Source organism: Podarcis gaigeae (genome assembly GCF_964106915.1).
Source record: "Podarcis gaigeae genome assembly, chromosome: 10".
Classification (NCBI taxonomy): Eukaryota; Metazoa; Chordata; class Lepidosauria; order Squamata; family Lacertidae; genus Podarcis; species Podarcis gaigeae.
The window spans coordinates 11,557,803-11,579,568 of record NC_139686.1 but is presented as its reverse complement, the minus strand read 5'-3'; the positions used below and the strand labels follow the sequence as shown (position 1 = coordinate 11,579,568).

The 21,766-nt window shown below is 47.0% G+C and overlaps 1 protein-coding gene and 1 long non-coding RNA gene across 7 annotated transcripts in view; both read left to right on the top strand.

Moving 5' to 3' along the window:
• Positions 1–21,766, top strand: part of LOC310826340 — a 264,239-nt gene that overhangs the window by 118,151 nt on the left and 124,322 nt on the right. The window lies entirely within an intron of this gene.
• Positions 10,541–21,766, top strand: part of USP6NL (USP6 N-terminal like) — a 135,548-nt gene continuing 124,322 nt past the window's right edge. The window contains exon 1 of one of the 6 annotated variants that reach the window (XM_083700156.1): positions 10,541–10,819. The gene's annotated coding sequence lies outside the window, so the exon portion shown is untranslated. Of the gene's footprint in view, positions 10,964–11,021; positions 11,183–11,381; positions 11,521–17,566; positions 17,667–21,766 lie in introns of those variants that run through there. The other 5 variants (XM_083700160.1, XM_083700157.1, XM_083700159.1 and 2 more) reach the window with 5 other exon arrangements.

The window sequence follows — 21,766 nt, the reverse complement described above, 5'->3', positions numbered from 1 at the left end:
AAGGGTTGTTTAAATAGCCCCTGAACCAAGCCGCCTGCTCAGCGAGTCCCTGCACGCTGCGCTAAACTGGTGCAGCGGGGAGCGGGGATTCGCTTCTGCAGCCCTGGAAATCGCGGCTGCGCCGACACTGGAAATTGCATCTGCACATGCACGGATGCCAAAAATCACGTCTGCACAGACGCGATCTGGCCCCGGAGCAATCTCTGTGGGAGTGAACCAGCCCAGGTGAGGTAAACCTTAGCAACCCCTGGTATTTACTCCTGAGCCCATGGGTAGGCAAACTAAGGCCTGGGGGCCAGATCCGGCCCAATCGCCTTCTAAATCGCATACAGTCCGGGAACCAATGTGTTTTTACATGAGTAGAAAGGGTGCTTTTATTTAAAATGCATCTCTGGGTTATTTGTGGGGCATAGGAATTCTTTCATCCCCCCCCCCAAAAAAAATAGTCTGGTCCCCCACAAAGTCTGAGGGACAATGGACCAGCCCCCTGTTGAAAAAGTTTGCTGACCCCTACCTTAGCCTTTCTTTTCCTGAAGATATCCCGCAAGGCAGCAGAGGTTTAGGATCAGAGGTTTCCTCCTCTTAAATGGGCTCCCTTCCCAGACTGACAAGCACCACCCGCCCCTCACTTCCCTCTACAGCACGTGCAGAAACCACAATCTTGACCAGGGGTCGGCAACGTGTGGCCCATGGGCCGGATGCGGCCCACGAAGACTGTTTTACTGGCCCACGAGCCACCCCTGAACTGAGCTGCCCACTTGGCAAGCCCCCCCCCACGCTGTGCTAAACCGGCATGGCGCAGGGACTCACTGAGCGGTGCCGGAAATTGCGTCTGCGCATGTGCAGATACTGGAAATCGCATCTGTGCATGTCCAGACGCCGAAAATCACTTCTGTGCAGGCGTGATTTTCAGCATCTGGGCATGCACAGAAGCAATTTTCGGTGCTGAGGACATGCGCAGATGCAATTTCCAGCATCACGCTGTGCCAGTCCGCCCCACGGATAATCTCCATGGGAGTGATTCGGCCCGTGGCCGGTAAACCTTGCTGACCCCTGATCTTGACCATTGGACCCACAATTGACCTTATTGGTCAATCTGCCAGAGTCTGCTTTTGCCTGCAGGGAAGGGCCCCAATTCACCAAGGGTTTGAGACCCATCGCCTACCCTCACCTGGTTTAGCCAGCCAGTCAAAGTTGTTTCCGGGGTGTGGCTGCTGTCTCATGCTGGCATCTTCCAGAAGCCACAGGTGAGAGCTGAGTGGGGCTTTGGTGGGGCCCAAACTACCCCAAAAGGATCACGATGTTTCCCCACCAGAGGTACTACTCCTCCCCCAGCACCCCATACATTTATTAATCTCTATAAATAAGCAATAATATCAGGTGATTAGCAAGTAGCCTGCCTCTTCTACCAGTGAGTGGGAGACTAGGGTGATGTCTACAGTTTCCAGGAACTCTTCTTGCTGTGTGACTTTTGAGGTGAGAGTTTGTTTGGATCCTGGGCAAGGACCTGGTGCTTGAGAGGGAAGGTGTGCTAGAAGGAAAATGAGCTGAGATTGAATTTTATGTATTAGCATCTTTGCATCAATGTGCCGCTTTTATGTGTAACTGTTCTTGTAACATTTTGTTTACGCTGTCCGTTGTTGCTTCAGTTTTCTTTATGCCCTTTAGAGATATTTTTAATCTATTAAACGGTACAGAAATTCAATAATCAATAGTCAATCACCTGCCATTCTCAGGCTGCTGTCAGGGTAAAGGTAAAGGTAAAGGTACCCCTGCCCGTACGGGCCAGTCTTGACAGACTCTGGGGTTGTGCGCCCATCTCACTTAAGAGGCCAGGGGCCAGCGCTGTCCGGAGACACTTCCGGGTCACGTGGCCAGCGTGACATCGCTGCTCTGGCGAGCCAGAGCCGCACACGGAAACGCCGTTTACCTTCCCGCTGGTAAGCGGTCCCTATTTATCTACTTGCACCCGGAGGTGCTTTCGAACTGCTAGGTTGGCAGGCGCTGGGACCGAGCAGCGGGAGCGCACCCCGCCGCAGGGATTCGAACCGCCGACCTTTCGATCGGCAAGTCCTAGGCGCTGAGGCTTTAACCCACAGCGCCACCTGCGGTCAGGGTAGCCACAACCAATTCCTTCTGCAAGAACTAGGCCACAGGTGCAAGACTGATAGTGATCTAATCGAGACTCAGTATGGTAAGTATGTCAACAGGATTCCTGAATAGTACCTTTCTGGGCATGTTGCACCAGCGATTGGGACACATCAGGTGTGTGCAGAAGGTTCTGGCCAGAGGGTAGTGTTCTTATTTCTGTTGTACAGGTTCGGCTGCCACTGAGTCATGGAGCTGTACAGGCCAGAGGAATTTCTGTGTGCGTGAGTGTGTGCATGTACTGTGAATGTTGTATTGCAGATGATAAGAGGAAGAAGGCATCCTTGGCCAATGGAAACAACTTCTTTACTCAATGGGTGTGCTATTCCACACCAGTCGTACTCTGAGCAGACCCACTGAAACCAATGTATTTAAAGAGTCAGTGTGCCATAATGGTTAGCGTGTTGGACTATGACCTGGGAGACAAGAGTTTGAATCCCCGCTCATCCAAGAAGCTCGCTGGGTGACCTAGGGCCAACCTAACCTACCTCACAGGGCTGTTGTGAGGATGAAATGAGGAGGAGGAGGAAGAAGAACCATGTGCACCACTTTGATCTCCTTGGAAGATGAAGGTGGTTTATAAAAGTAATAAATAAACACACTGAGTTCAGTGGGTCTACTTTAAGAGATGGACAGCACCCAACTTGTGGTCTCATTCCCTCTTTTTAAAGCTGTGTTTAAAGATTCTTGGTTGATTTGTACAACAGTCTTTTTTCCTAAACCAGGATGGCTTGGAATAACTCCTCCACCCCATTGCCCTAGGCCAGTAATGAATGAAGGAACCTGTGGTCTTCAGGATAATGTTGGACTCCAACTCCCATCAGCCCCAGCCAGCATGGTCAATGGTCAGGAATGATGGGAGTTGTAGTCCAGCAACACCTGGAGGGCCAAAGGTTCTCTGCCCCCCGATTTAGCTACTGTTGTTTCACCATGGGTTGTTTTTACTTTCTGAAACAGCTCTCCCAGCAGGAACCTATGCAGTCCTTTTCAATTTGTGGCTTTCCATCTGCAGAATGCCCTTCCTAGCAAGTTCAAACTGGTGCCCTCATTGCCATCACTTTGGCACCAAGTAAAGACTTACTTTCCCTCTCACAGGCTTCTGATAAACTGAGATGGTGTTGTTGTGCTGCCAAGTTCCCTGCGCCCATTATGAGGGTTATTTTATTGGGGGGGGGGCGTTATAATGGTCTGATGCATTTACATTTTTAAATGCGTTGTAAGTCGCTTGGAGACCTTAGGGTAACAAGCGACTAAATAATAATAATAATAACAGCAACAACAACAACAACAACAACAACACTTCCTTTTCATTGATTCAAAATAAAAAAAATCCTTCCAGTAGCACCTTAGAGATCAGCTAAGTTTGTTATTGGTATGAGCTTTCATGGGCATTCACACTTCTTCAGACAGACTGAAACAGAAGTCACCAGACCCTTATATATAGTGAGAGGGTGGGGAGGGGTATTACTCCGAAGAGTGGTGGGTATGGGTGATTGGCTGATGGGTGTGGTAAACCTGTTGAAGACTGCAATTGGCCTTACAGGAAAAAGCAAGGGGTGAGATGGCTAAAAATAGCGTTATCATGTATAATGAGATAAGAATCCAATGTCTCTATTCAGACCAGGTCTCTCCATGGTTTTAAGTTTGATAATACGTTGCAATAATAAGTGTCAGGGTTTCAGGGACAGAGAGCGAGGGGGAGGGGTCCCAGGGTGACGAGGAAGAGGACGACGATGACCCGAGGTTGTCAGTGAGTCCGTCAAGTGAATCCGAGGATTCCCAAAAGGGAGCCCCCCTGGTCAGGCCAAGGGGCAGTAGAGAGGGAAGCAGTCAGAAGCAGGGGAACGAAGAGGGAATCCCCAGTGGGGGTTGGAGATCGGGACCGGCCTCTCCGTCGGAACAGAGTGAAGGGGGTGGAGTTACCAGTGTGTCAGAAGGAGCAGAACAGGGAGCAGAGAGGGGAAGGAGTTCGGAGCAGAACGTCCTGCAGGAAGGGGAGGAGTGTAGTACCGAGAGTAGCGTAACGGTCGAAAGGAAGGTCAGAAGCAACGTACGCGCGCCAAGTTCAAATGTGGAGGCGCGCGGAAATGAGGAGAGCCCTGAGGAGGAGCCTGGTCCCAAAGCACGAAGGAGGGGGGAGCAGGCGTCAGAAGACTCAGCCTCGGGGGAGTCCCGAAGGGAGGGAGCACAGGGGGGCAGGAAGACCCTGCGGAAAAGGAAGGAGAGGAAAAGGTGGAGCAGTACAAGCCTCTTAAGCTGGTGCAGGGGCGGGACTGACTCAGAGGGGACTTCAAACATCTAAGGGTAACAGATGCTGAGCCACGGAGCTTGGATGTAACGACAACAATGTTCTTCAATAAAACCTTTTGTATATAACTTGGACTGGATTTTGGTCTCTTGTGAGCTGGGACCTCGGGTGGCTCTGACAATAAGTTTGAATTATGCTGATGGAGGAGACTCTTGAGAGTCTCATGGACTGCAAGAAGATCAAACCTTTCCATTCTGAAGGAAATCAGCCCTTAGTGCTCACTGGAAGGACAGATCCTGAAGCTGAGGCTCCAGTACTTTGGCCCCCTCATGAGAAGAGAAGACTCCCTGGAAAAGACCCTAATGTTGGGAAAGATGAAGGACACAAGGAGAAGGACGAGATGGTTGGCTAGTGTTCTCGAAGCTACCAGCATGAGTTTGACCAAACTGCGGGAGGCAGTGGAAGACAGGAGTGCCTGTCGTGCTCTGGTCCATGGGGTCACGAAGAGTTGGACATGACTATACGACAACAGCACAGTGGTTTGACTTCACCCCTGGAGGAACACTCCATTGTCTCGCAAGACAGACAGATGCCAATGAACAACAACAGACTGATATTAAGGCCACTTACGGCCGTTACCTTTATTGATTATACCTGCTCCAGCTCAGAAGCAAACATTTCTCTTTCTGCCGTGTGCTTGCCTCTGACCCTGCTTTGCCTTAGCCTGGATTTGGATTTCACTCATGCTGCAGAATTCAGCTGTAGCAGGGAGGGTGTACTGAAAAGAATGTAGAAATAAAGGATGATTTGAAACCCAGATATCAGAGGAGGGGGGAAGGAGGCAGGGGGGAGTCAACGCAGAAAGTGGAGAACCTGTAAGGAGAAAAGGGATAATTGGAAAGTGGGGCAGGCAGTGGGGGAGATGGAGGGCACCTGTATTGACAGAAATAGCTTCTTTTATCAGGTGCTCAGGAAAGGCTAGCTGACGGGGTGCATTCGGAACCGATTCAGAAGACAGGCGCTAATGAGAACAGCGTCCTGGGCTGGCCAATGCGAGGTTTGGAAAACTCCGAACGAAGGCTGCCAGGGTGGCAATCGGGAGGAGGGCAAATAAACGAAGAGGAGCTGATTAAGAGAATAAAGATTAGGAAGTGTGTGTTAAATTAGATATTGGGTTTAATAAAGTGCAGCCTGCAACAAATTGCCTGTAGGCCCACTCTTGGAAAGGTGCGCTGCGTCAGCCTCGTGGCAAGTCATGGGAGCTGTGTGCGGGAGGACAACTTGACAGAGGGGCCAAGCCCACTGGAAAAGAAATGAAGATGGGTGTTTTAATTCACATGGAACGGGTCACACACTAAGAATGGAGTTATTATGAAGCACCTTTCCTTTAGCTGCAGAAAAGGTTGATCCGGAGGGCCGAAGGTGCGCCAGAAAATTTGTTAAGTTGTTTTATATTACATTTATATTCCATCTTTTCTCCAATGTAAGGTAAAAAGGTAAAGGGCCCCTGGATGGTTAAGCCCAGTCAAAGGCGACTATGGGGATGTGGCGCTCATCTTGCTTTTAGGCTGAGGGAGCTGGCGTTTGTTCATGGACAGCTTTCTGCGTCATGTGGCCAGATGACTAAACCACTTCTGGCGCAACGGAATACCTTGATGGAAACCAGAGCACACGGAAAAGCCGTTTACCTTCCCGCTGCAGTGGTACCTACTTACCTACTCGCACTGGTGTGCTTTCAAACTGCTTGGTTGGCAGGAGCTGAGACAGAGCAATGGGAGCTCACCCCGTTGCGGGGATTTGAACTGTCGACCTTCTGATTGGCAAGCCCAAGAGGCTCATTGGTTTAGACCACAGCACCACCTGCGTCCCAAGGAGCTCAAGTTCTCCAAGGAGCTCAAGGTGACGCATTGTCTCTCTCCCCCTGCCCCACCTCTCCATTTTATCCTCAAAGTGTCTCCTGCTTGGAAATGAAGAAGAGGATGTTCTGGCCCCAAATAAGAGGGTGTTTAAATATGGCTGTTTGTTTTAAGAATGGGAACTCAGCTCATTCTAACTGGTGAGCATGCTGCGCCTGACATTGCCTGTCACTTAAGTGCTTGATAAACAAATACTGCCTAACGTGTCTAATTTTCCCAATTTTCCCAACAGCACTCAATCAGCTTTCCAACTGCACATCCCTCTCCCCCTGAACTTCACATTTTGTTTCCAACTGCACACTTAAACAACAACAACCAACCAACCAACAACAACCTTGGGCCATAGCTCGGTTGTAGAGCACATGCATTGCTTGCAGAAGGTCCTGGGTCCAATTTTTGGTGGACCCTGCACTGCTCATGCATGCAAGCTCTGTGCTGTGTCCACACAACTTCATCCTCACCAGACACTGCTGCCTGGTATTACTTTCCCATTTAATCTGGATTTATGTTTCCGTGGAAAATCCGATTAAGTAGGAAAACCCCCGGCAGATACAGTAAATCCAGATTAAAGCAGGTGTCTGGTGGGGGCGGGGAGGACATTGAGTGGCATTTTGATAAGGACATCATGTGGACACTGTGAAAAACTTGCAAGGCAATAAGCTGCCACGTGGAAGCGTCCCTGGTTGGGCTGCAAAAGACCTGCCTGAAATCCCGCAAAGCTGACGACTAGCAGACAGTACTAAATTAAATGGATGAGGGATAGGCAACTTGGCGTCCCGCTCCTATCAGTCCAGGCCAGCCTGGCCAATAGTCAGAGATGATGGCAGCTGTAGTCTAAAACAGCTGGAAATTGCCAGATTGGCTAGTCCTGAAATGGTCCAATGGTATCACTTTGTATAAACATGCAGCGGTTCCCAGCCTTTTCCTCCAATGAATCCAGCCTTTTCCTCCTATGAATCAGAGTTAGAAGGGATCCCAATGGTCATCTAGTCCAATTCCCTGCGACCCAGTAATCTCAACCTGTGGTCTCCCATCCACTTTGAAATCACACCAGACCCTGCTTAGCTTTGCAAATGTGCTAGCAGTTTTATTGCTGCACCACTAGGAGGCTATGGGCCACTTCAGGATCACAGAGGGTCTTGGCAGAGCTCTTAATCATAATGCAAGGGTGTCCAAACTCTTTTCAAAGAGGGCCAGATTTGATGAAGTGAAGGGCCGTAAGGGACGACCAAAGGGCCAACCAAAGTTGTTGACCTTCTTTTTTTTAGGATTTTACCCCCCAAAATAAACTGCCACTGGGGCCAGATTAGGCCCCCAAAATGGACTTTGGACATACCTGTGACTTAATGGTTTTTCTGCCTGTTGTAACAATTGTAATGGGATGTGCTAGATGCTGCATGCATTTTTATTGCTTCTGTTATTTCCTGCGTATTTCCTGCACAGTAAAGAACAGTATAAGAAATGAAAGAAGCCAATAAAAATCACAATTAAAAATCAACATAAATGTTTCATGTGATGGATGTGCCGTCCCCCATCTTCCAACACAAGAACCATAGGCATCTCTCAGAGCACATGAATGGAGCTCACAGACCACCACTCACCAGCTGATAAGGGGCAAGCTCATTCCCGCTAGGAAGTGCACCAGCAAAGTAGACTCCCCCCCCCCACCTTGTGGGTCAGCTTTGACCAATCTTCAGAACCTCTGCAGGGTCAATTTGGCCAATTAACCATCATGATGTTAGATGACTGACAGGTGGGTGGCTCCCCTCGCCTGTCAAAGTGGGCCTGAGGGTTGCATGGCACCAGCAGGCCAATAATGTTTCCCACTTGAATAAGGAGGAGGTGAGCCCCCTCAAGAGAGCAGGGACAGGGCATATGTCCCTCCCCCAAATTTGGGGCTGGCACTAGTAATTTACAGCAGAATCCTATGAACATTTACTCAGAAGTTAGAACCACTGTGTTCAATGGGGCTTTCAATATGTTTGCATGCATGAGTGTTGCTGCATGAAAGGGCCTTGCACGCACTTTTTTGACATCCCCTTCCCCAAGTATGAAGGGACGCGGGTGGCGCTGTGGGTTAAACCACAGAACCTAGGACCTGCTGATCAGAAGGTCGGTGGTTCCAATCCCCGCAACGGGGTGAGCTCCTGTTGTTTGGTCCCTGCTCCTGCCAACCTAGCAGTTTGAAAGCACGTCAAAGTGCAAGTAGATAAATAGGTACCACTCCGGCGGGAAGGTAAACGGCGTTTCCGTGCGCTGCTCTGGCCACATGACCCGGAAGCTGGACGCCGGCTCCCATGGCCAATAAAGCGAAATGAGCGCCGCAACCCCAGAGTCGTCTGCAACTGGACCTAATGGTCAGGGGTCCCTTTACCTTTACCTCCCCAAGTACGCACACCAGCATGCTATAAAAACCAAACAAAAAAGATTACAAACCTCAGCTTGAAAGAAATTGCATTCAGGGTTGTAACTTTACAGTGCAGCCTTATACATATCTACTCATTTAACAGTTTTTATCTGTTTTTCAATATCTTAGACATAAATTGCCTTGAGACGGTGGTTTGGAAGGCAATTAAAGTGTCTAATAATAGTATGCTAGAGTAAATCCACCGGGGATTGTTCCCAGATAAGTGGGTACAGGATTGAATGGCAGCCCTAAAAACCTACATTTTAAACTGGATCTCTTGTATCTTCTCGGAAGAAAGGCACACCGTGTTCAGCAGTGATTATTCCTGCTGGGTGCTGCAGTAAGAGGGTAGGTGGGCGTGTAACCCATGCTGTTACCTTCATTAAGATCAGAAACCTGCTTTTCTGAGAAAGAAGCCAGTTTGGACGAGGAGACAGAAGGGCACCACAGGAGTTTAGAGGAGGCCTGGATGCTTGTTTTAAGCCTGCTTTCGAGAGTTAACAGGTGTCTCCAGGTCCCTTATCTACCACCAGACATTGTTGTGGTATGCAACAGAGAAGGCCTGAAAAGAACAATGAGATTTATCCCCTCCTCCTGCTGAAACAAGCTCCCCTCTCTACTTTCCCCAGAACTAGGAGAGGCATGAAAAGGGCAGAGCGCAGAAATTGGCTGCATGCAGGTACAGTCTCCAATTGCTTTGGGAAAGCCCTGGGGAGGCGGGGACTTAGGCAGCTGTGTGGAGGTGCAGACCTTCAGACCAGTTGCTGTGCTCATTAGGCCTGACAATCCTGTGCAGATCGTGTTTTTGCTAATAAAGAGTTAACTCCAGCTTGCACGGTGTGATTTACTGCTGGCTCACTCCCCACATTGATCTCTATTTAGTGAGCCATCTGACCATTAGGTCCAGTCGCGGATGATTCTGGGGTCGTGGCACTCATCTCGCTTTATTGGCCGAGGGAGCCAGAGTCCAGCTTCCGGGTCATGTGGCCAGCATGACTAAGCCACTTCTGGCAAACCAGAGCAGCGCATGGAAACACCGTTTATCTTCCCGCCAGAGTGGTACCTATTTATCTACTTGCACTTTGATGTGCTTTCAAACTGCTAGGTTGGCAGGAGCAGGGACCGAGCAACAGGAGCTCACCCCGTCGTGGGGATTCGAACCGCTGACCTTCTGATCAACAAGTCCAAGGCTCTGGGGTTTAACCCACAGCGCCACCCGCGTCCCTAGGTAGATGTTTAGTTTATACTAAAGACATATATGTTTTGTTTATACATTGTAAAACAAGCCCCCTCGGGAGAGGCTGACAACTCTCCCAGGCTCCCGGCTTGGTCTACGGTGACCTCCCTGGCTGCAATCCCCACAGGATCCAGGCTAATGGTCAGCATTTAAAACTGCACAGCTTTTATGCAAGGCAATAATAATAATAATTTATTTTTTGTACCCCGCCCATCTGGCTGGGTCTCCCCTGCCACTCTGGGCGGCTTCCAACAAAGATTAAAAATACATTAAACGATGTATTAAACGATTTGGGGGGGGGAGTTTTGGAGCGGGTAGAAAACTGCTGTCCTAAGCCCGACAGAGATACCTGCTGTCTAAGCAGCGGTGGGAAAAAACCCGCTTTGCTTCTTGAGCCTGAAATAGAATCCTCGCTCCATTCGACCCCTCCCACCCCGAGGTGGGAGGAGCCTAGCCTCGCTTTCGTCCCAAGATGGCGGCGCCATTGAAAAAGCCCTATGCGAGCGGCCATTTTTTTGCCCATGACGTCACGACGTCCAACGTCCCAGGAGAGGATAAGGGCGTGGCCTCTGTAGCCGAGCCTCGTTCCGGTGTCAAGATGGCGCCGGGGCTGGGATCGCCCTATCCGCTTGCCTCGGGGCGGCGCGCGGGGCCCGGCAGAGGAGGAGCCGCCGCCGCCGCCTCCTGTCCGGAACGCGGCGGGCGGGGGGAGCGTTGCCATGGCAGCGAAGAGTAGGTGTCACACCGGGCCACTTCCTGGTTGGAGGCCAACGTCCCGGGCACTCAGCTGTGGCGGTTGGGGGGGGGCGGGGGAGGAGGCGGCAACGGAGGCGGCGGCACGAGGCCCCGGAAGGAGCGCTGAGGTAAATTGAAGGGAGGAGGGAGCGGAGGCTGGGCTTGTGGGGAGGGGGCGCCCGGCCCTTCGTGGACCCCCTCGGCTGTGGCGGGGCCCCTCCATGCTGAGGGCGAGAGGAGAGCCAGGCCTCGAGGCCTTCCCTGAGGGAAAGGTGGGCTGTTCCATTCTCCCCCAGGGGGGTGGGCGGGCCGGCAGCTTGGCTACCTCTGCGCGTGTGGTGGGTTTTCCCGTGGAGCTGAGGGCGTGTTGGATTAGTGTTGTGGGGGGGGGCGTCTCTTCCTGGACTTTCCCCCTCCTGCTCCTCTGGGGCCCTTTGCAGCTCGAGGGGACAAAGGGGAGGCTCTCTCTCCCCCCCCCACTTCCATTCATGGTGGGTCGACTCTGGGATGTGGGGGGGGGAGTCATGGGGGGGGGAAGCGTAATGCTAAGGCTTTTCCTTTGTATGGGAAGCGGGGTGGGGTAGTAGGAAGTCACCAGACACCCCAGTTTCGACTCCCTTGGAGGAGGATGCTGGTTGGGGGGGCGGGAAGGAGGAGTTTTCCTTGTGGGGGGAGCTAGAGGGTGTGGGGAGGTAAGGGGTGTGTGTGTTTAGGGGAGGGGGAAATAACTGCAGACACAGCACAGCGAAGGTGGTTTGGAGGTGGTGTGGAAGCAGGAGAGGAAAAAAGGGATTTTTGCCCCTGGATCCTGTGCATTATTTGCTCAGAAGTAAGTATTGCTATTTCCAGTGTGTGTGTTTTAACTTCTAAGTAAGCATGCCTTGGATTGTAGACTGCAAAAGGATTGCTGCGGAAGTTCTGAAAAGTGGAGAGGATCTGAATGGTCCCTGGGAGTCTGTGAGCCTTTGATGTGGGGAGCTGAAGCTTATGGTGGATTACTTATAGGGACTCTTAATTTGATTTACTCCGTATGTGTGTATAAGTTTTTTAATGCCCACAGTTCAGTAAATCTTTTTGCCATCTCTAACAACAAGCAATACCGCAATTAAAAGCAGAAACTTGAAGTGTTTGCCCCTTTTGGTGATATAAAACTTTTGGGAAGGAAAGAAGTTTCCCATAATTTGTGCCTCTGTTAAAGTCTTGGACCTCTATGCCGTGTATTGATACGGGGGTTGGGTAGTGGAAAGAGTCTTGTATTGGGCACAAAAGAGTCTGAACCAATTTTGTTGGTATCTCTCTCTTCTTTGAGTGGGTTGATGTTAGAAAGTTATCAACCTAGCAGCCTTGAGGGGGGAGTGAGGTCCACCTGCTCCAGCACATTCGTACTCTAATACAAAAGTCCTCCAAAAGCAGCTTTGCTCCCTCCACCTTGAATGGTCACTTACGGAAGCTATGGCTGTTGAATTGTAAAGTTCCTTCCTTGATCGGGTCCTTTGGGAACTGAACCAAAACCACTGACATTTGCTGTTTGGCTGAATGGCTGGTCCAGACAGTAATTGAAGAGAGCTGCTGTATTCTATTACTGATCCCCTCAGGATTGCTTCCTTTGTTGAAAAGTTTGGAGCAGTCTCTGATACTTGTTTTATTAGAGCAACTGGACTGTCGATTTTATATTGTGTGGCGGTGGAATTGAAGTGCATTGTGTAGTGTATAGTTTAACAAAGAACTCTTTCAGCCTGGTCCTGTTTTATTCAGAACTTACTGAGTTTGGTCAGAGCTTTCTGCCAAGTAAGGCTGAAATCTTCTGCATATTGTACTGAAACTGAGAACACAGTGGGAGCTGCTTTTCAGTAAACATGTGTAGGATCTGGCTGCAAGTCTGTATAATATTGCAGCCTTTGTATAGTTACTTTGAATTGTTATTTAAATGATAGCTGCCCTAACCTGATGCACTTCATTTTTCTCCTTGTTGGACAATACCTATGACCTTTTGGCAACTACGAAAGCTGTTTGTCAAGTGATTCTTTGATGTGTAAATTCACTGAAACTGTGAATGAGGATGAGGGTGTGTCCTGGTGAATAGTTGATCTGTGCTTCTACTATTCCTTGCCTCACTTGTCAGTACTGCAGGAAAGGTTGTTAAATCATAGGAAGTGATTTGCTTTTGTTGTAACTTGGAGCACTTCTTGGATGGTAATGGTGTAAAATTTAAACTGTTAAGTTGCAGGATAGCTGCCTGCCTTATTCTCTTGTGTTTTGTACTCTTTCGCTGAAGACTGTTAAATTAACTCACTGCCTGAAATTTGAACTGAGGGCAACAGCAAGCTTCTCTGTTTTATAGAATTATCTCCAAATTGACAGATCGTTGGTCTGTTGATTAGGAGAATTAGGGTTTGTACACTCATGTCCCGAGGAAGTATTTTGAGACTGAAACTGTGACAATAACATGTTTGTGTTTGTATCTAAAAGAAACCAGCCAGATATAATGCAAGTTGGAGTTTCGCCAAAATGGAGTAGTTGCTCAGGAAAAGGCATTGTCGGCAATTTTCTTCTTGTTATATTATGTTTGGCCAAGCATGGATTATCATACCCTGAACTCTGCTTGTGCTGCAATTTATTGAAGCGCAAACTTCCCGCAGCTTGTGTTACTGACTGTAGAAGCCATGTTCTTTTTAAAGGCCACAGACCTCTATGTGCATGGAAGTATCTTTATTTGAGTTTTAGGGGCTTGTCTCCAAGTAAACATGCATATGATCAGCTTGAAAGAGTCTGCTTTCACAATAAAAATATGTATAAAAGCAGATTGCTATCTTTTATAATCCTGAAGATAGTGCTTTAAAATGTGTGGGCAACTCCTGGTGAACTCTGAGAGGTGGCTGAATTAGCAGGCTGGGTTTCAGTGTCCTGTATAGATCTGGCCCTCTCTGTATAACTAGTAGAGGCACCAAAATTTATAGAGAAGTTTCCACAGATTGCAGAATGAAGCGTTATTTTGGCCGAATTTAGTGGGGTTTTTGGTACAGTCATTCTTGCAGTGGTAGATCAAGACTTTAGCTAAAGTGGTACCTCAGGTTAACAACAGTTTCAGGTTAAGAATGGACCTCCAGAACGAATTAAGTACTTAACCCGAGGTACCACTGTATACTGCCCTATAACTGCAGGTCTCAAGGCGGTTCACAGGATAAAAGCAGAAACATAAAACCACAAAATACATTATCAAAATAAAAACAAGAACCCAATAACTCTCCCCTGCACATTTCAAGAGGGCATAGGATGTCAATTAACCCAGCTAAAAAGAGTTAAAACACTTTGTAACTGAGGAAATGGTAAAACGTGCATCTTGGTGCCTGGACATGAGAGGCTCAGTATGGCTGGCCTTGGAGTTATTTCTTGCTAAGTGGCTTCACCCATGCTAAAATAGCACCTGTCCTCATACTAGGTGGAGTTGTAATTAGAATGGAATTTCTAATAACTATAGTAGCCAAAGCTTGCAAAGGAGCACATTTTTAGCATCGTATGATTATCTAAAAACTCTCACAACGTCTGTGTCAAAATTACAGTGCAGGAGAGACATGGTACTGTAAATGCTGATGCAGAGATCAGGTCTTGTGTGGTGTCTCATCCTTCCAGACCTTGACTGGAGTGTGTGAAAGAGCAGCTTAGTTCTTGGATAACACACACCTCTCTGTCAAAGCACTTGTTGTAGGTCATTGATAGACAGTAGCAGCCAAGAGGGGAGTGTGCTGCAAGTCAAGTATGAGAGCCATTTTATACATCCAGAATTCTGTAGTGAAACCTTTATTGAATGCTACTGCTGCAGGCTGACGGTTATGTGCTTGATTGTACCTTGGAAGATTTTTGGGGTGGGGGGTGGGGTTAAGTTGAAGGATTTCATCACAGGTAGAAATGTGACATGTCAAAGAGAAGGCAAAGTTGAACCAAGAACCAGCTCCCCTGCCAAAGTGGACTCTGGTGGGCTTCCTTGGCTGGCTTATGTACTTGTGCCAAGTAGCAACTGTGCAGTGATCTGGAGGAGGCAGTGAGCTTCCCAGCATTTTAACATAGATACCTGGAGCAGTGTTGTGGGCATCCTGATAATTAAATGTCAGGCAGTTCACAGACCCAGGTGCCTGCTGTGTGGGGTGGGGACAAAGACCGGCATCAGTGGTGGGTTCTGACACCTGCCTGAGGATGCCAGGTGCTAGTCCTGGCTGAGCGTTTCCTCAACCTGCTTGTTTAGAAAATCCAAGTAGATTTATAGATGGGAAAATATTCTTGCATGGATTAACCCACCTGCAAGCCTCACTTTTTAGGAGTCAAAAAAGCCTCACTTTTTAGGAGTCACTTTTTAGGAGACAAAACTCGTATAAAATGGCCTTGGTAGGTGCTGCTGTATAGTTGCATCATGGGTTAGTCACTTGAACTGTAGATAAACATACCAGTCATATCTGCCACTTGTACCGTGATTTCTGCAGCTCAGTAATGTGGCTAAATTACTGTTCTCATGTAAATCAACTAAGTCCATGGTGGCAGGGCATTTGCTGTTTACAATAATTTTATCTTAAAGTCCTTTGTTTTTCACTGAAAATCCCCTCATCATAAAAAGAAGTGGGTGCCACTGAAGCCTCTTGGAAAAGAAATGCACACTTTGCTCTTTGTTTTGAAGGCGTTTTCTGATGCCTTTCCACAGAATTGACAGCGTTCAAGGCCACTAACGACTTAAAAGCACCATATTGCAGCAGCAGTAGTAAAACGGCAGATATGAAATGTGCACCAATAATAAAAGTTGGCTGTAAACACCTAGTGCCTGTATTTGCAAAACACAATGAGATCCTGGAAGTAAAATGTTGGTAAAGCTTTTGTAAGAAATGCTACAGAGTGACAAGTTCAAAGGCTAGTGGAATAGAATGTGTGGAGTAGAATTTTCGTAGGTGCTGCCTGACTTTGCTTGGAATTTACAGATTTAATCTCATGTGGAGACAAGGTCCAGAGCAGATACACCTCCTCCCACTCTTAATAATCAGTGTGCATGCTAAGGTACACTGTTAGTTGCTTGATTGCTGCCAGTTAAAAAAGGAAATTCACCTCGCCTGTGTGCAATATCTGGACATGTAACAGTTTGGCCCCTAGAGGACCCCTGGTTCTAGCTCTGATTCACACATTGCACTGGATACAAGTGAGAAGCATAGATTCTACTTCCTCATACAATGACTTTCCCCCTCCAACCTCCTCTTTGTCTTGCAGGAAAGCTCTGAATGTCTGCCACAGAAACACAGGATTTTGCTGGGGGTTCTGTGGTTGTTGTAAGCACACTCACTTTATGCTGGGCACTCACCAGACATGTTGTGCATCACTGATGCTATGCATGGACTGGACATTTTCTAGGATGCACTTAACGCTTGGATATGGCAGTCTGGAAAAAAGATAATTAAGAAGTGATATGATAAACTAGCTTTAAATATCTGAAGGGCTATTGCATATACGTAATAGAGCAAATGTGTTTTCTGTTTCTCCAGAGGGCTGAGTATAAATCATTGGGTTCAAATGACAAGTCAAAAGATTTAGACTGAAAATTAGGTAGACCTTGCTGGTGGTTAAAGCTGTTTGACAGAGGGACTTAGAAGGTGGGATGCCCTTCTTCGTTAGAGGCCTGCATTGGCAAAGGGTTGGGCTACCTCCTAACTCCATGCCTCTGTGATCTTACCATATTGCAGGAAGAAACCAGTCATAAGGAGACAAACGATTTTCAGAGAAGCTTGTCTGTTATTATTGATCTTTTTACTGAGGAACCCCTGACAGATTTCCCTAGAGCCAAGTTTGAAAACCCCTGCCCTAGCATGTGGGATAATTATGAGTGTACCATGGAAACCTGCTCCCAGGAACCACAGTTGAACATGTTTGCCCAATGCACATTTGCAGGTTATGCACAGGGACAAAACATTTTGCTGCCTGAGGTAGAACAGCAAATGGTGCTTCCCTCCTCAAGTCCATGTTCACAGTACCCAAGGTTGGCCCAGTTGTTTTGGCTCCCAAGTCAGAAAATGCTAAATTCAGTAACTAACAATTCCTTCCTTTTCATGGCACCCAAAACCAGCTGCTAGAGGCAGACACCTCAGTCTTCCTAATGGTAGGGCTGGCTCAGGTGTTGCATGAGGTAAAAAAATGATGTGCGGTGTGTAACTTGCATGTTACATGTTAGCTGCAGGTCCATGTATGCTGTTGTGAGAAGCATCCCTTAGGAAGCACCTAAGTAACAGTGTTGCTTCTGTGAGCCAATTATGTAATAATTGTAATTAGCCATAGTAAATAGTTCAGAGAAGTGAAAGTTGCCTTCAGAGGATAACATAGGCGAGTCAAAAGATCACCACTATAATCAAGTTCATCATTTAATACATTTTATCTTTGATTAGACAGTGTGTTGAGTTGCAGGAGCTTAGTGAGGAGTTGTTTTGCTTAGGGAATTGACAGAATTGATAGTTTTCATGATTTCTTCCAACTTCCACATAATCTTTTGTTTCATGTACACCAGATGTGATAGCCCTAGCCGAAAAATGACAAATTATGATTTGTATTCTCCAGACAGTGATTCAAGAGTGCTATGTATATTCTGCTGCATAAACTGGCCCATTCATGCATAGTCAATTTCTGTAATAAGCTGGGCACCATCTAGTGATTGCTACTTCACCGTTAAGAGAGAGAGTATAGGTGTTGCATGCAAAATACATGTATTTATGGGTGGTATATAAAATACAGTGATTTTGTTGGAGTACCTGTTAGGGGGAGCACCGTGCTCTTGACTTTGGAACATCACTTGGGCCTCAGAATGGGGCAAGGCATTCTTTCAGTCTCGTCCTTGGTCTCTGCTTCTAGGCACCCGGCTGAGCTCCAGAGAAATCCTCTTTTGCTTTACCACCTCACCCCAGATGACACCAGCTTCCTGCTGTCCCCACAGATCCCTCATGACTACCCTATTCTGTGAGGCTCAGGTTGTTGTTTTTTAAAAGCATATAAATGAAATCATAAATAATATGCTATATTGCCAACTCTTTTAAAATATGGCAGTGTACAATAAAACAACCAAAACGTGAAATGCAGAACAGATGACCAACAATCAATCAAATTAATTCTCTAAAAATGCTTGGTGAAACAAACATTTTTAGGAGCTGGTAAAATATCAGTATTGTGGGTGCCTGTCCCAGTTACCTGGGAACAGGGACCACACACCTTTATATTCCTCTGCAGTGGGAGGGACTGCATTCTTATTTTCATGATTATTATCCATAATCACCACTACAAAGAAAGACTTTTCGTGTCCTGTTTAAAAGCTTTGGTGTCTGAAATATTCTTCTACAATCTTCTGTTCTAGAGAATTAAATTCCCTTTCACTTTTCCTTGTAGCCATTTTGGTGGGTTGTGAGGGAATGCAAGCTGCTTAAAAAGCTGAACAGATTTTTCATCTACAGTTTGGGTAGGACCTGAACCAATGCATCAATGTTACAAGAAAGGAGCTTTTGTGGGTTCCTTCCAACTACAATTCTACGAGTTAACTGGTTCCATCTTTTTCTCCCTAGCTTCAGCAGTGGGGCCACCTCTGAAAAACCGATGACAGAATTTTTATATTGCAGCTTGGGCATGCTTTTCTTGTGAACAAAACAGTGGGGAAATATTCTACCCTATATTGATAAAATATGGTGGGCTATTGGCAGGGGAGAGAAATATTTTTTTCAGGGTGTGAGAATACCATAGTGTTGGTGCTCTCTTTCCTAAGCAAGAAAACAAAAGAGGGAAGTGTACTGAAAGTGCTCCGAAAAGTTGGTTTCATAAAAAGTTTTCCTTCATCAAAGGCAATCTAAAACACTTACAAAAAGATACAAATATACTAACAGCTCTTTAAAACCTTTTAAAACGACTTAACAAATGAAGAACAATCAGTTAAGCCAGTCCTTTTCTATCTTTAAACTCAGATCTATAAAACAGAAAGCTGTTGCTAGTATAAATCAAACTAATCGTCATGACAAAGTCTTACTGTGAGCCCACTTATATATGGGGAGTTACAAATAGACTTTTACAGAAAGTGCAAATAACAGGGAAGGGGAGGGAAAGCTTTTAAGTTGTTACAAATTATTATTGCCTTCAAATGCAATTGGCATGAGCAACAGACTGGGGGGGGGACGACATTTTGAGAACCCCTTTCTCCTTCCTTTTCTTGCATTCATTGTTTGGCTTCCCTTGTTTCGGTTTTTGCTTGAATTTCTCCTATGACAGTAGCAGTTCCTTTGATAGGTTTTGCAACTGATTAACCACCAAGCTGCCTTTGTAGAAAAATCCGGAGGCTTTCCAGCTTTCTTTCTTGGATTTACTCTGGATCTGCAACTGGATCTGCAAATGTTATGTTCAGTCACATTTTAAGGAAGTTGGATAATTACTTTCTCTCTCATCTTATCCTGCCTAAGCCTTAAGGAATCAGGGAAGAGAGGCACTGCATGGAATTAGCTCACTAGATTTGCACAGATGGCGGTACTGTGGTCAGTTTTTTTTAAAAAATACCAAGTTACTGAATATTTCTTACAGCAGCAATTCAAAAATGGAAATACTGGGCATACAATAAGCCCACAATTTATGCAGGGTTTTACGTTTTGGGAGTAGCACCTAAAGCCAAAATTGCATATAGCCAAAACACATTGGGTTCAGTGCCGGGTGGGATAGCCAAAGTCATTTTTCACAGAACCCCACCCCCTTTATATTTTATTTTTTTGCTGTGCACTTAAAGCTGAATGCACACAAGTTAAATGTGCAAACGTTGTGGGCTTACTGTACTATTGAGTTGCCATTTAAGATGGCACTCATACTATGAGTAAGGAAGAGTTACTTTCTTTTGTGTGTGTGACAAGATGTGTGTATACATGTGGGGAGTAAAGTGAATCGGGCTGCTCACCCTGCAATGGCTATGGGTTGATTTTGAGCTGGCTGCTTCTCCTTTCTCTGTGTTGGAACTATGAGGGACAGTGTATAGGACAGGGGTCAGCAAACTTTTTCAGGAGGGAGCCAGTTCACTGTCCCTCAGACCTTGTGGGGGGGCCGGACCCCCTCCCGAAAGGACCCCTCGCTGCCACTCAAGCCAACACCACCTCGCCTTCGACAGTGTCGTTGCTGTCCTCTGCCTCGGCCAGGTGTCCACGGGGCGCAGAGCCCATGCCTCTGGCCTGGGCAGCAGAGGCAGCCTCCTTGCCGCCGCTTCCTCCCGCTCAGCTTTTGGTCATACGTGGCTGCCCAGAGCTTCCTGCAGCCAGTCCAAAGCCGCGCCAGTGTTGCCACCCACCCTGAGGTTCCCACAGCTTTGGATTGCCTGCAGGAGCTTCCTGCAGCCAATCCGAAGCTGTGCCAGTGTTGCGGAAGCCAGTCCCCGTGTGGCGAGGCCTCCGCACCACACTGGTTTAGCGCGTGGACTGACCGAGTGGGCATCAGGGTCCATGGGATGGATTTACGAGCCCGGTGGTCCGCATCTGGGCCCCAGGCTGTAGTTTGCCGACCCCTGGTATAGGACATACTTGTTGACAGAAAACGGTGTTGGGGCAGGGAGAGAACCATTTCAGTTAATTTCTCCATTGTAGGAGGAGTTTGTCAATGATTTTTCAGGACTTGCCATTAGCACTGCAGTAGCGCAACTCCCCTCTTTCTTCTTTAGCAGCAACTGTGCTTTTCAACTTGACCATCGTCTTACATCCTTGGCAAAGCCCCAGGCCTAGTGTAGCTGTAATAAAAAATGAGAAAGGATGTAAGGAGAAAAATCTGACTTAGGTCTAGTATAGGCATTATTTTTTAATCAGTGGTAATCATGTACCTCATTTAAGCTTTGCCTTCATCTTTCTCATGGCAAGTCATAAGCACAAGGCACATTGCCTAGCCCGGAAGTAAACACTGCAGTCAGTGATGATCTCTCTGACTGAGAGAGACAAATACAATTGCAGCTGGGAACTCTTCCGGGGTTTAATTGGTGAACATGAAGGCACATGTCTGGCTATGGATTATTAACAAAGATTGGATTGTTAACAGATGACTGGAGAATGAGCATACCTTACTTAGATGTTAAAGTCTCACGAAGCTCTGCATATTGCTTTTGATGGTTGTGCCACATAAACATTTACTTGGAGTTTGTTAAAAAAGAGAGAGACATTATAGGCTAACCTCCTTTGGGTGAATGTGGGTGCAGGCCTGTAGCTGGTCTTGTTTGTGGGGGAGGGTAAATGGCAAAGGAGAATTGCAAGTCACTACAATACAGCAACAGCCTCAGTACAGGTAGACATCTCATAACTAATTTTAATAAAACAAAACTTATAAGAAGTGCGTGTCAGTCAATCATTCTTTGCACTTACTGGTCAGAATATGGAGTAAGAGCTGGTTTTCTTCCTGAAGCATAAAAGAGGATGCGACTTCTGACGAGAGAGATCTGCAGCTTACTTCAAGGAGGGACTAATCCTGTGAGAAAAGGATTGTGAGCTAGTTGCTTAGCCACAGGACGGCATAACGTATGGTCCTGTAAATAAATGGTTTGTGTCATTATTTTGGACCCTTTCGTGCCATTTTTAAGGTGACCACACCATAAAGTGATTTACACAAAACATCAGTAAATCATGATTATTCCCCCCCTCCCTCTCCCTCCCTCTCTCTCTGAAGGCTCTTTTAGAGATGGCTAAATTTTGTATCTTGTTCCATCTTCTCTCCCAGAATTAACAGCTAGGAAAACCTGGTATCAGGTGGCAGTTACAGCAGAGGGAGCTTCTCTGCTGGATTACAGAAAGTCTCACCCTCCCAGCTCTCTTCTTCTCAGTGGGTTTTAGGGGTGGTGTTGGGAAATGATATGTTAACAGTCCTCAGCCCAGCCATGGCATTTTTGCTTTTGCTGTTATTAAATAGAATGGCCATCAGGAAAACCTGTTGCCTCTTGTTTCAGCTTGTGCGTGTACATCTTACAAATATAGTTATGTTGTTCCTAGCTTCATTTGCTTCTTGGTGAGCGTTTGGAATAGAATATTGCATTGTCTCTTTAGTATAACAACGTAAATTAAAATGAAAAC